Source organism: Crinia signifera, unplaced genomic scaffold (assembly GCF_055691185.1).
Source record: "Crinia signifera unplaced genomic scaffold, ASM5569118v1 HAP2_SCAFFOLD_73, whole genome shotgun sequence".
Lineage (NCBI taxonomy): Eukaryota > Metazoa > Chordata > Amphibia > Anura > Myobatrachidae > Crinia > Crinia signifera.
Window position 1 is genome coordinate 631,111 of NW_028142632.1, and position 14,880 is coordinate 645,990.

The window sequence follows — 14,880 nt, forward strand, 5'->3', positions numbered from 1 at the left end:
AAGGCAAAGCCTTTGCCTTTTGCGGCAGGCTTGTACCCTTCCTGCCAGGGGGAACTGGCTTATCAGGATGGGACTCATAAGCAGCGTGGCCTTTACCCATGGTCCGCCCCCATATGCTGACATGCTTAATGCCCTCGGCCGTAACCCGGCGTGGGTCAGACTAAGTTTCTCGTCCTAATCCCTCCGAGCCTTAACCTTGTAAGCTAGAAAAACCCGTGTACAAGGAACATGTACCACCGAAGGCTGTTACGCTTCGTGGGTCTAGGGTCAAAATAAGCCAGATGGAAACACTTAACCCCAGTGGCGAAAACTCAGATACAAGTTTTCACCGGCACCGGCCGATTTCCTGGCCCTGCCCCAATAAGTTAACGTGAAAACATCCCCGAACTCCTTTTGGCTATTTTTCCCTTAGTGCCTACATGAAGGCCCCTGCAGTGTTGCTGCGGCTGACCATGTCAAAGGAAAGAAGGCACTCAGCGACAGATTGGTCTTGCTAGCCCGCTTCCCCTCACCCTTGCTTGCTATGCAACTGCGCGCGCTGCTAGCTAGGCAAACCAGCGGGGGAGTCTAATGGTTCCTGACTCCTCGCAGCGGCGGAGGCATGGCCCGCAGGATATTCAGAGGTATCAAACTCATCATGCTCACCATCACCCGGAAGGTCGACAGAACCCAGAGACCCGGCCTCATGCGGCGTCCCTGCTGCAGCTGCAGATGCCTGTGTACTGTTCTCTCCAGAATGATGATCCACGTCCGCGGCCGCCCGCCGTGCAACTGATGAGACCTTGGAAGAAGCATGCCAAGTGGTTAGTGACTCACTTATGACCAGTGCAAAAACCCAACCCCGCCCTGAAAATGTGAGGGGCGGAGGAGCACCATAACCAACTCTATTAGAAGGGGCCTGAGAGCTGGAACAGTCATGTTTCCCATATTTTCCCTTCCCAGATACAAGCCCGTTTGAGTGTTTGGGGCACTTTTTAGCTAAAATCAACCTACGGGGCCTAACTGCATATGCTATAGCCTGCCTATTTTGAATGGTGTAGTGGCCCCTGCAACCTCCAAAAATATCAGGACTTACTTCCCCAATAACCTGCTAACTCACCCCTGAAATACATACTTATTCACCCTATTTTGTTCATTGGACTCATTTCTCATTTGAAATGCCCATTTTTGGGGGGCCAGAAATGTGCGTCTTTAAAAGGTGATTTCTACGATACCCCACTTTTGCGCGTCGGACCTCAACTTTTCCCGTAAACGCAGAAAAACCGCAATTTTATGGAGAAACGAGACAGAAATCCCCTCCCTCTGCCACCCACCCGCCCAACTGACAGCCAGCCATTAGACATGCACAGATAGTTCTGAGGGTCTTTCTGTGATGTCATAAAGGGCCTGCTGATCAATGGGCAGCTTTCTGATTGGCTGCTGTATTTGATTGACAGATGGAAGCTGGCAGCTGATTGGCTGTCTAGCCTAAAGTGCTTTACACACCTCCCTGATGGTACCACTGGCTAAGACTCCACCTCAGCTCATTGGGTAATGAAAAATTTAGAACAATTGATGGATGAAAGCAGGCAGGCCGGCCATTTTGGGACACTCAGTGGACTTGTTTAATGCAATGCACCTTTGTATATTCACATGCATTCGCTTCATGCTGTAACCACAGTGCATAAAAATTTGGAAACATGGCAAACAGTGTATCATTTGCTGTCTAAGTCATGTTTCCCATATTTTCCCTTCTCAGATACAAGCCCGTTTGAGTGTTTGGGGCACTTTTTAGCTAAAATCATCCTACGGGGCCTAACTGCATATGCTAAAGCCTGCCTATTTTGAATGGTGTAGTGGCCCCTGCAACCTCCAAAAATATCAGGACTAATCACCTGCTAACTGACCCCTGAAATACATACTTATTCACCCTATTTTGTTCCTTGGACTCATTTCTCATTTGAAATGCCCATTTTTGGGGGGGCAGAAATGTGCGTCTTTAAAAGGTGATTTCTATGATACCCCACTTTTGCGTGTCGGACCTCAACTTTTCCCGTAAACGCAGAAAAACCGCAATTTTAGGGAGAAACGAGACAGACATCCCCTCCCTCTGCCACCCACCCGCCCAACTGACAGCCAGCCATTAGACATGCACAGATAGTTCTGAGGGTCTTTCTGTGATGTCATAAAGGGCCTGCTGATCAATGGGCAGCTTTCTGATTGGCTGCTGTATTTGATTGACAGATGGAAGCTGGCAGCTGATTGGCTGTCTAGCCTAAAGTGCTTTACACACCTCCCTGATGGTACCACTGGCTAAGACTCCACCTCAGCTCATTGGGTAATGAAAAATTTAGAACAATTGATGGATGAAAGCAGGCAGGCCAGCCATTTTGGGACACTCAGTGGACTTGTTTAATGCAATGCACCTTTGTATATTCACATGCATTCGCTTCATGCTGTAACCACTGTGCATAAAAATTTGGAAACATGGAAAACAGTGTATCATTTGCTGTCTAAGTCATGTTTCCCATATTTTCCCTTCCCAGATACAAGCCCGTTTGAGTGTTTGGGGCACTTTTTAGCTAAAATCATCCTACGGGGCCTAACTGCATATGCTAAAGCCTGCCTATTTTGAACGGTGTAGTGGCCCCTGCAACCTCCAAAAATATCAGGACTTACTTCCCCAATAACCTGCTAACTCACCCCTGAAATACATACTTATTAACCCTATTTAGTTCATTGGACTCATTTCTCATTTGAAATGCCCATTTTTGGGGGGCCAGAAATGTGCGTCTTTAAAAGGTGATTTCTACGATACCCCACTTTTGCGCGTCGGACCTCAACTTTTCCCGTAAACGCAGAAAAAGCGCAATTTTCAGGAGAAACAAAACAGACATACCCTCCCTCTGCCACCCACCCACCCAACTGACAGCCAGCCATTAGACATGCACAGATAGTTCTGAGGGTCTGTTTGTGATGTCATAAAGGGCCTGCTTATCAATGGGCAGCTTTCTGATTGGCTGCTGTATTTGATTGACAGATGGAAGCTGGCAGCTGATTGGCTGTCTAGCCTAAAATGCTTTACACACCTCCCTGATGGTACCACTGGCTAAGACTCCAGCTCAGCTCATTGGGTAATGAAAAATTTAGAACAATTGATGGATGAAAGCAGGCAGGCCGGCCATTTTGGGACGCTCATTGGACTTGTTTAATGCAATGCATCTTTGTATATTCACATGCATTCGCTTCATGCTGTAACAACTGTGCATAAAAATTTGGAAACATGGCAAACAGTGTATCATTTGCTGTCTAAGTCATGTTTCCCATATTTTCCCTTCCCAGATACAAGCCCGTTTGAGTGTTTGGGGCACTTTTTAGCTAAAATCAACCTACGGGGCCTAACTGCATATGCTAAAGCCTGCCTATTTTGAATGGTGTAGTGGCCCCTGCAACCTCCAAAAATATCAGGACTTACTTCCCCAATAACCTGTTAACTCACCCCTGAAATACATACTTATTCACCCTATTTTGTTCATTGGACTCATTTCTCATTTGAAATGCCCATTTTTGGGGTGCCAGAAATGTGCGTCTTTAAAAGGTGATTTCTACGATACCCCACTTTTGCGCGTCGGACCTCAACTTTTCCCGTAAACGCAGAAAAAACGCAATTTTCAGGAGAAATGAGACAGACATCCCCTCCCTCTGCCACCCACCCGCCCAACTGACAGCCAGCCATTAGACATGCACAGATAGTTCTGAGGGTCTTTCTGTGATGTCATAAAGGGCCTGCTGATCAAGGGGCAGATTTCTGATTGGCTGCTGTATTTGATTGACAGATGGAAGCTGGCAGCTGATTGGATGTCTAGCCTAAAGTGCTTTACACACCTCCCTGATGGTACCACTGGCTAAGACTCCACCTCAGCTCGTTGGGAAATGAAAAATTTAGAACAATTGATGGATTAAAGCAGGCAGGCCGGCCATTTTGGGACACTCATTGGACTTGTTTAATGCAATGCACCTTTGTATATTCACATGCATTCGCTTCATGCTGTAACCGCTGTGCATAAAAATTTGGAAACATGGTAAACAGTGTATCATTTGGTGTCTAAGTCATGTTTCCCATTTTTTTCCTTCCCAGATACAAGCCCATTTGAGTGTTTGGGGCACTTTTTAGCTAAAATCATCCTACGGGGCCTAACTGCATATGCTAAAACCTGCCTATTTTGAATGGTGTAGTGGCCCCTGCAACCTCCAAAAATATCAGGACTTACTTCCCCAATAACCTGATAACTCACCCCTGAAATACATACTTATTAACCCTATTTAGTTCATTGGACTCATTTCTCATTTGAAATGCCCATTTTTGGGGGGCCAGAAATGTGCGTCTTTAAAAGGTGATTTCTACGATACCCCACTTTTGCGCGTCGGACCTCAACTTTTCCCGTAAACGCAGAAAAAGCACAATTTTCAGGAGAAACGAGACAGACATCCCCTCCCTCTGCCACCCACCCACCCAACTGACAGCCAGCCATTAGACATGCACAGATAGTTCTGAGGGTCTGTTTGTGATGTCATAAAGGGCCTGCTGATCAATGGGCAGCTTTCTGATTGGCTGCTGTATTTGATTGACAGATGAAAGCTGGCAGCTGATTGGCTGTCTAGCCTAAAATGCTTTACACACCTCCCTGATGGTACCACTGGCTAAGACTCCAGCTCAGCTCATTGGGTAATGAAAAATTTAGAACAATTGATGGATGAAAGCAGGCAGGCCGGCCATTTTGGGACGCTCATTGGACTTGTTTAATGCAATGCACCTTTGTATATTCACATGCATTCGCTTCATGCTGTAACCACTGTGCATAAAAATGTGGAAACAAGGCAAACAGTGTATAATTTGCTGTCTAAGTCATGTTTCCCATATTTTCCCTTCCCAGATACAAGCCCGTTTGAGTGTTTGGGGCACTTTTTAGCTAAAATCAACCTACGGGGCCTAACTGCATATGCTAAAGCCTGCCTATTTTGAATGGTGTAGTGGCCCCTGCAACCTCCAAAAATATCAGGACTTACTTCCCCAATAACCTGCTAACTCACCCCTGAAATACATACTTATTAACCCTATTTAGTTCATTGGACTCATTTCTCATTTGAAATGCCCATTTTTGGGGGGCCAGAAATGTGCGTCTTTAAAAGGTAATTTCTACGATACCCCACTTTTGCGCGTCGGACCTCAACTTTTCCCGTAAACGCAGAAAAAGCACAATTTTCAGGAGAAACGAGACAGACATCCCCTCCCTCTGCCACCCACCCACCCAACTTACAGCCAGCCATTAGACATGCACAGATAGTTCTGAGGGTCTGTTTGTGATGTCATAAAGGGCCTGCTGATCAATGGGCAGCTTTCTGATTGGCTGCTGTATTTGATTGACAGATGAAAGCTGGCAGCTGATTGGCTGTCTAGCCTAAAATGCTTTACACACCTCCCTGATGGTACCACTGGCTAAGACTCCAGCTCAGCTCATTGGGTAATGAAAAATTTAGAACAATTGATGGATGAAAGCAGGCAGGCCGGCCATTTTGGGACGCTCATTGGACTTGTTTAATGCAATGCACCTTTGTATATTCACATGCATTCGCTTCATGCTGTAACCACTGTGCATAAAAATTTGGAAACATGGCAAACAGTGTATAATTTGCTGTCTAAGTCATGTTTCCCATATTTTCCCTTCCCAGATACAAGCCCGTTTGAGTGTTTGGGGCACTTTTTAGCTAAAATCAACCTACGGGGCCTAACTGCATATGCTAAAGCCTGCCTATTTTGAATGGTGTAGTGGCCCCTGCAACCTCCAAAAATATCAGGACTTACTTCCCCAATAACCTGCTAACTCACCCCTGAAATACATACTTATTCACCCTATTTTGTTCATTGGACTCATTTCTCATTTGAAATGCCCATTTTTGGGGTGCCAGAAATGTGCGTCTTTAAAAGGTGATTTCTACGATACCCCACTTTTGCGCGTCGGACCTCAACTTTTCCCGTAAACGCAGAAAAAACGCAATTTTCAGGAGAAATGAGACAGACATCCCCTCCCTCTGCCACCCACCCGCCCAACTGACAGCCAGCCATTAGACATGCACAGATAGTTCTGAGGGTCTTTCTGTGATGTCATAAAGGGCCTGCTGATCAAGGGGCAGCTTTCTGATTGGCTGCTGTATTTGATTGACAGATGGAAGCTGGCAGCTGATTGGCTGTCTAGCCTAAAATGCTTTACACACCTCCCTGATGGTACCACTGGCTAAGACTCCAGCTCAGCTCATTGGGTAATGAAAAATTTAGAACAATTGATGGATGAAAGCAGGCAGGCCGGCCATTTTGGGACGCTCATTGGACTTGTTTAATGCAATGCACCTTTGTATATTCACATGCATTCGCTTCATGCTGTAACCACTGTGCATAAAAATTTGGAAACATGGCAAACAGTGTATCATTTGCTGTCTAAGTCATGTTTCCCATATTTTCCCTTCCCAGATACAAGCCCGTTTGAGTGTTTGGGGCACTTTTTAGCTAAAATCAACCTACGGGGCCTAACTGCATATGCTAAAGCCTGCCTATTTTGAATGGTGTAGTGGCCCCTGCAACCTCCAAAAATATCAGGACTTACTTCCCCAATAACCTGCTAACTCACCCCTGAAATACATACTTATTCACCCTATTTTGTTCATTGGACTCATTTCTCATTTGAAATGCCCATTTTTGGGGTGCCAGAAATGTGCGTCTTTAAAAGGTGATTTCTACGATACCCCACTTTTGCGCGTCGGACCTCAACTTTTCCCGTAAACGCAGAAAAAACGCAATTTTCAGGAGAAATGAGACAGACATCCCCTCCCTCTGCCACCCACCCGCCCAACTGACAGCCAGCCATTAGACATGCACAGATAGTTCTGAGGGTCTTTCTGTGATGTCATAAAGGGCCTGCTGATCAAGGGGCAGCTTTCTGATTGGCTGCTGTATTTGATTGACAGATGGAAGCTGGCAGCTGATTGGATGTCTAGCCTAAAGTGCTTTACACACCTCCCTGATGGTACCACTGGCTAAGACTCCACCTCAGCTCGTTGGGAAATGAAAAATTTAGAACAATTGATGGATGAAAGCAGGCAGGCCGGCCATTTTGGGACACTCATTGGACTTGTTTAATGCAAGGCACCTTTGTATATTCACATGCATTCGCTTCATGCTGTAACCGCTGTGCATAAAAATTTGGAAACATGGCAAACAGTGTATCATTTGGTGTCTATGTCATGTTTCCCATATTTTCCCTTCCCAGATACAAGCCCGTTTGAGTGTTTGGGGCACTTTTTAGCTAAAATCAACCTACGGGGCCTAACTGCATATGCTAAAACCTGCCTATTTTAAATGGTGTAGTGGCCCCTGCAACCTCCAAAAATCTCAGGACTTACTTCCCCAATAACCTGCTAACTCACCCCTGAAATACATACTTATTCACCATATTTTGTTCATTGGACTCATTTCTCATTTGAAATGCCCATTTTTGGGGGGCCGAAAATGTGCGACTTTAAAAGGTGATTTCTACGATACCCCACTTTTGCGTGTCGGACCTCAAATTTTCCCGTAAACGCAGAAAAACTGCAATTTTCAGGAGAAACGAGACAGACATCCCCTCTCTCTGCCACCCACCCGCCCAACTGACAGCCAGCCATTAGACATGCACAGATAGTTCTGAGGGTCTGTCTGTGATGTCATAAAGGGCCTGCTGATCAATGGGCAGCTTTCTGATTGGTTGCTGTATTTGATTGACAGATGGAAGCTGGCAGCTGATTGGCTGTCTAGCCTAAAGTGCTTTACACACCTCCCTGATGGTACAAGTGGCTAAGACTCCACCTCAGCTCATTGGGTAATGAAAAATTTAGAACAATTGATGGATGAAAGCAGGCAGGCCGGCAATTTTGGGACACTCAGTGGACTTGTTTAATGCAATGCACCTTTGTATATTCACATGCATTCGCTTCATGCTGTAACCACTGTGCATAAAAATTTGGAAACATGGCATTTAGTGTATCATTTGGTGTCTAAGTCATGGGTCCCATATTTTCCCTTCCCAGATACAAGCCCGTTTGAGTGTTTGGGGCACTTTTTAGCTAAAATCATCCTACGGGGCCTAACTGCATATGCTAAAACCTGCCTATTTTGAATGGTGTAGTGGCCCCTGCAACCTCCAAAAAATATCAGGACTTACTTCCCCAATAACCTGCTAACTCACCCCTGAAATACATACTTATTCACCCTATTTTGTACATTGGACTCATTTCTTATTTGAAATGCCCATTTTTGGGGGGCCAGAAATGTGCGTCTTTAAAAGGTGATTTCTACGATACCCCACTTTTGCGTGTCGGACCTCAACTTTTCCCGTAAACGCAGAAAAACCACAATTTTAAGGAGAGACGAGACAGACATCCCCTCCCTCTGCCTCCCACCCGCCCAACTGACAGCCAGCCATTAGACATGCACAGATAGTTCTGAGGGTCTTTCTGTGATGTCATAAAGGGCCTGCTGGTCAATGGGCAGCTTTCTGATTGGCTGCTGTATTTGATTGACAGATGGAAGCTGGCAGCTGATTGGCTGTCTAGCGTAAAGTGCTTTACACACCTCCCTGATGGTACCACTGGCTAAGACTCCACCTCAGCTCATTGGGTAATGAAAAATTTAGAACAATTGATGGATGAAAGCAGGCAGACCGGCCATTTTGGGACACTCAGTGGACTTGTTTAATGCAATGTACCTTTGTATATTCACATGCATTCGCTTCATGCTGTAACCACTGTGCATAAAAATTTGTAAACATGGCAAACAGTGTATCATTTGCTGTCTAAGTCATGTTTCCCATATTTTCCCTTCCCAGATACAAGCCCGTTTGAGTGTTTGGGGCACTTTTTAGCTAAAATCATCCTACGGGGCCTAACTGCATATGCTAAAGCCTGCCTATTTTGAATGGTGTAGTGGCCCCTGCAACCTCCAAAAATATCAGGACTTACTTCCCCAATAACCTGCTAACTCACCCCTGAAATACATACTTATTCATCCTATTTTGTTCATTGGACTCATTTCTCATTTGAAATGCCCATTTTTGGGGGGCCAGAAATGTGCGTCTTTAAAAGGTGATTTCTACGATACCCCACTTTTGCGCGTCGGACCTCAACTTTTCCCGTAAACGCAGAAAAAGCGCAATTTTCAGGAGAAACGAGACAGACATCCCCTCCCTCTGCCACCCACCCACCCATCTGACAGCCAGCCATTAGACATGCACAGATAGTTCTGAGGGTCTGTCTGTGATGTCATAAAGGGCCTGCTGATCAATGGGCAGCTTTCTGATTGGCTGCTGTATTTGATTGACAGATGGAAGCTGGCAGCTGATTGGCTGTCTAGCCTAAAGTGCTTTACACATCTCCCTGATGGTACCACTGGCGAAGACTCCACCTCAGCTCATTGGGTAATGAAAAATTTAGAACAATTGATGGATGAAAGCAGGCAGGCCGGCCATTTTGGGACACTCAGTGGACTTGTTTAATGCAATGCACCTTTGTATATTCACATGCATTCGCTTCATGCTGTAACCACTGTGCATAAAAATTTGGAAACATGGCATATAGTGTATCATTTGGTGTCTAAGTCATAGGTCCCATATTTTCCCTTCCCAGATACAAGCCCGTTTGAGTGTTTGGGGCACTTTTTAGCTAAAATCATCCTACGGGGCCTAACTGCATATGCTAAAACCTGCCTATTTTGAATGGTGTAGTGGCCCCTGCAACCTCCAAAAATATCAGGACTTACTTCCCCAATAATCTGCTAACTCACCCCTGAAATACATACTTATTCACCCTATTTTGTTCATTGGACTCATTTCTCATTTGAAATGCCCATTTTTGGGGGCCATAAATGTGCGTCTTTAAAAAGTGATTTCTACGATACCCCACTTTTGCGCGTCGGACCTCAACTTTTCCCGTAAACGCAGAAAAAGCGCAATTTTCAGGAGAAACGAGACAGACATCCCCTCCCTCTGCCACCCACCCGCCCAACTGACAGCCAGCCATTAGACATGCACAGATAGTTCTGAGGGTCTGTTTGTGATGTCATAAAGGGCCTGCTGATCAATGGGCAGCTTTCTGATTGGCTGCTGTATTTGATTGACAGATGGAAGCTGGCAGCTGATTGGCTGTCTAGCCTAAAGTGCTTTACACACCTCCCTGATGGTACCACTGGCTAAGACTCCAGCTCAGCTCATTGGGTAATGTAAAATTTAGAACAATTGATGGATGAAAGCAGGCAGGCCGGCCATTTTGGGACGCTCATTGGACTTGTTTAATGCAATGCACCTTTGTATATTCACATGCATTCGCTTCATGCTGTAACCACTGTGCATAAAAATTTGGAAACATGGCAAACAGTGTATCATTTGCTGTCTAAGTCATGTTTCCCATATTTTCCCTTCCCAGATACAAGCCCGTTTGAGTGTTTGGGGCACTTTTTAGCTAAAATCAACCTACGGGGCATAACTGCATATGCTAAAGCCTGCCTATTTTGAATGGTGTAGTGGCCCCTGCAACCTCCAAAAATATCAGGACTTACTTCCCCAATAACCTGCTAACTCACCCCTGAAATACATACTTATTCACCCTATTTTGTACATTGGACTCATTTCTTATTTGAAATGCCCATTTTTGGGGGCCAGAAATGTGCGTCTTTAAAAGGTGATTTCTACGATACCCCACTTTTGCGTGTCGGACCTTAACTTTTCCCGTAAACGCAGAAAAACCGCAATTTTAAGGAGAAACGAGACAGACATCCCCTCCCTCTGCCACCCACCTGCCCAACTGACAGCCAGCCATTAGACATGCACAGATAGTTCTGAGGGTCTGTCTGTGATGTCATAAAGGGCCTGCTGATCAATGGGCAGCTTTCTGATTGGCTGCTGTATTTGATTGACAGATGGAAGCTGGCAGCTGATTGGCTGTCTAGCCTAAAGTGCTTTACACACCTCCCTGATGGTACCACTGGCTAAGACTTCACCTCAGCTCATTGGGTAATGAAAAATTTAGAACAATTGATGGATGAAAGCAGGCAGGCCGGCCATTTTGGGACACTCAGTGGACTTGTTTAATGCAATGCACCTTTGTATATTCACATGCATTCGCTTCATGCTGTAACCACTGTGCATAAAAATTTGGAAACATGGCAAACAGTGTATCATTTGCTGTCTAAGTCATGTTTCCCATATTTTCCCTTCCCAGATACAAGCCCGTTTGAGTGTTTGGGGCACTTTTTAGCTAAAATCAACCTACGGGGCCTAACTGCATATGCTAAAGCCTGCCTATTTTGAATGGTGTAGTGGCCCCTGCAACCTCCAAAAATATCAGGACTTACTTCCCCAATAACCTGCTAACTCACCCCTGAAATACATACTTATTCACCCTATTTTGTTCATTGGACTCATTTCTCATTTGAAATGCCCATTTTTGGGGTGCCAGAAATGTGCGTCTTTAAAAGGTGATTTCTACGATACCCCACTTTTGCGCGTCGGACCTCAACTTTTCCCGTAAACGCAGAAAAAACGCAATTTTCAGGAGAAATGAGACAGACATCCCCTCCCTCTGCCACCCACCCGCCCAACTGACAGCCAGCCATTAGACATGCACAGATAGTTCTGAGGGTCTTTCTGTGATGTCATAAAGGGCCTGCTGATCAAGGGGCAGCTTTCTGATTGGCTGCTGTATTTGATTGACAGATGGAAGCTGGCAGCTGATTGGCTGTCTAGCCTAAAGTGCTTTACACACCTCCCTGATGGTACCACTGGCTAAGACTCCACCTCAGCTCGTTGGGAAATGAAAAATTTAGAACAATTGATGGCTGAAAGCAGGCAGGCCGGCCATTTTGGGACACTCATTGGACTTGTTTAATGCAATGCACCTTTGTATATTCACATGCATTCGCTTCATGCTGTAACCGCTGTGCATAAAAATTTGGAAACATGGCAAACATTGTATCATTTGGTGTCTAAGTCATGTTTCCCATTTTTTTCCTTCCCAGATACAAGCCCATTTGAGTGTTTGGGGCACTTTTTAGCTAAAATCATAATACAGGGCCTAACTGCATATGCTAAAACCTGCCTATTTTGAATGGTGTAGTGGCCCCTGCAACCTCCAAAAATATCAGGACTTACTTCCCCAATAACCTGCTAACTCACCCCTGAAATACATACTTATTCACCCTATTTTGTACATTGGACTCATTTCTTATTTGAAATGCCCATTTTTGGGGGCCAGAAATGTGCGTCTTTAAAAGGTGATTTCTACGATACCCCACTTTTGCGTGTCGGACCTCAACTTTTCCCGTAAACGCAGAAAAACCGCAATTTTAAGGAGAAACGACACAGACATCCCCTCCCTCTGCCACCCACCCGCCCAACTGACAGCCAGCCATTAGACATGCACAGATAGTTCTGAGGGTCTTTCTGTGATGTCATAAAGGGCCTGCTGATCAATGGGCAGCTTTCTGATTGGCTGCTGTATTTGATTGACAGATGGAAGCTGGCAGCTGATTGGCTGTCTAGCCTAAAGTGCTTTACACACCTCCCTGATGGTACCACTGGCTAAGACTCCACCTCAGCTCATTGGGTAATGAAAAATTTAGAACAATTGATGGATGAAAGCAGGCAGGCCGGCCATTTTGGGACACTCAGTGGACTTGTTTAATGCAATGCACCTTTGTATATTCACATGCATTCGCTTCATGCTGTAACCACTGTGCATAAAAATTTGGAAACATGGCATATAGTGTATCATTTGGTGTCTAAGTCATGGGTCCCATATTTTCCCTTCCCAGATACAAGCCCGTTTTAGTGTTTGGGGCACTTTTTAGCTAAAATCATCCTACGGGGCCTAACTGCATATGCTAAAACCTGCCTATTTTGAATGGTGTAGTGGCCCCTGCAACCTCCAAAAAATATCAGGACTTACTTCCCCAATAACCTGCTAACTCACCCCTGAAATACATACTTATTAACCCTATTTTGTACATTGGACTCATTTCTTATTTGAAATGCCCATTTTTGGGGGGCCAGAAATGTGCGTCTTTAAAAGGTGATTTCTACGATACCCCACTTTTGCGTGTCGGACCTCAACTTTTCCCGTAAACGCAGAAAAAACGCAATTTTAAGGAGAAACGAGACAGACATGCCCTCCCTCTGCCACCCACCCGCCCAACTGACAGCCAGCCATTAGACATGCACAGATAGTTCTGAGGGTCTTTCTGTGATGTCATAAAGGGCCTGCTGATCAATGGGCAGCTTTCTGATTGGCTGCTGTATTTGATTGACAGATGGAAGCTGGCAGCTGATTGGCTGTCTAGCCTAAAGTGCTTTACACACCTCCCTGATGGTACCACTGGCTAAGACTCCACCTCAGCTCATTGGGTAATGAAAAATTTAGAACAATTGATGGATGAAAGCAGGCAGGCCAGCCATTTTGGGACACTCAGTGGACTTGTTTAATGCAATGTACCTTTGTATATTCACATGCATTCGCTTCATGCTGTAACCACTGTGCATAAAAATTTGTAAACATGGCAAACAGTGTATCATTTGCTGTCTAAGTCATGTTTCCCATATTTTCCCTTCCCAGATACAAGCCCGTTTGAGTGTTTGGGGCACTTTTTAGCTAAAATCATCCTACGGGGCCTAACTGCATATGCTAAAGCCTGCCTATTTTGAATGGTGTAGTGGCCCCTGCAACCTCCAAAAATATCAGGACTTACTTCCCCAATAACCTGCTAACTCACCCCTGAAATACATACTTATTCATCCTATTTTGTTCATTGGACTCATTTCTCATTTGAAATGCCCATTTTTGGGGGGCCAGAAATGTGCGTCTTTAAAAGGTGATTTCTACGATACCCCACTTTTGCGCGTCGGACCTCAACTTTTCCCGTAAACGCAGAAAAAGCGCAATTTTCAGGAGAAACGAGACAGACATCCCCTCCCTCTGCCACCCACCCACCCAACTGACAGCCAGCCATTAGACATGCACAGATAGTTCTGAGGGTCTGTCTGTGATGTCATAAAGGGCCTGCTGATCAATGGGCAGCTTTCTGATTGGCTGCTGTATTTGATTGACAGATGGAAGCTGGCAGCTGATTGGCTGTCTAGCCTAAAGTGCTTTACACACCTCCCTGATGGTACCACTGGCTAAGACTCCACCTCAGCTCATTGGGTAATGAAAAATTTAGAACAATTGATGGATGAAAGCAGGCAGGCCGGCCATTTTGGGACACTCAGTGGACTTGTTTAATGCAATGTACCTTTGTATATTCACATGCATTCGCTTCATGCTGTAACCACTGTGCATAAAAATTTGTAAACATGGCAAACAGTGTATCATTTGCTGTCTAAGTCATGTTTCCCATATTTTCCCTTCCCAGATACAAGCCCGTTTGAGTGGTTGGGGCACTTTTTAGCTAAAATCATCCTACGGGGCCTAACTGCATATGCTAAAGCCTGCCTATTTTGAATGGTGTAGTGGCCCCTGCAACCTCCAAAAATATCAGGACTTACTTCCCCAATAACCTGCTAACTCACCCCTGAAATACATACTTATTCATACTTTTTTGTTCATTGGACTCATTTCTCATTTGAAATGCCCATTTTTGGGGGGCCAGAAATGTGCGTCTTTAAAAGGTGATTTCTACGATACCCCACTTTTGCGCGTCGGACCTCAACTTTTCCCGTAAACGCAGAAAAAGCGCAATTTTCAGGAGAAACGAGACAGACATCCCCTCCCTCTGCCACCCACCCACCCAACTGACAGCCAGCCATTAGACATGCACAGATAGTTCTG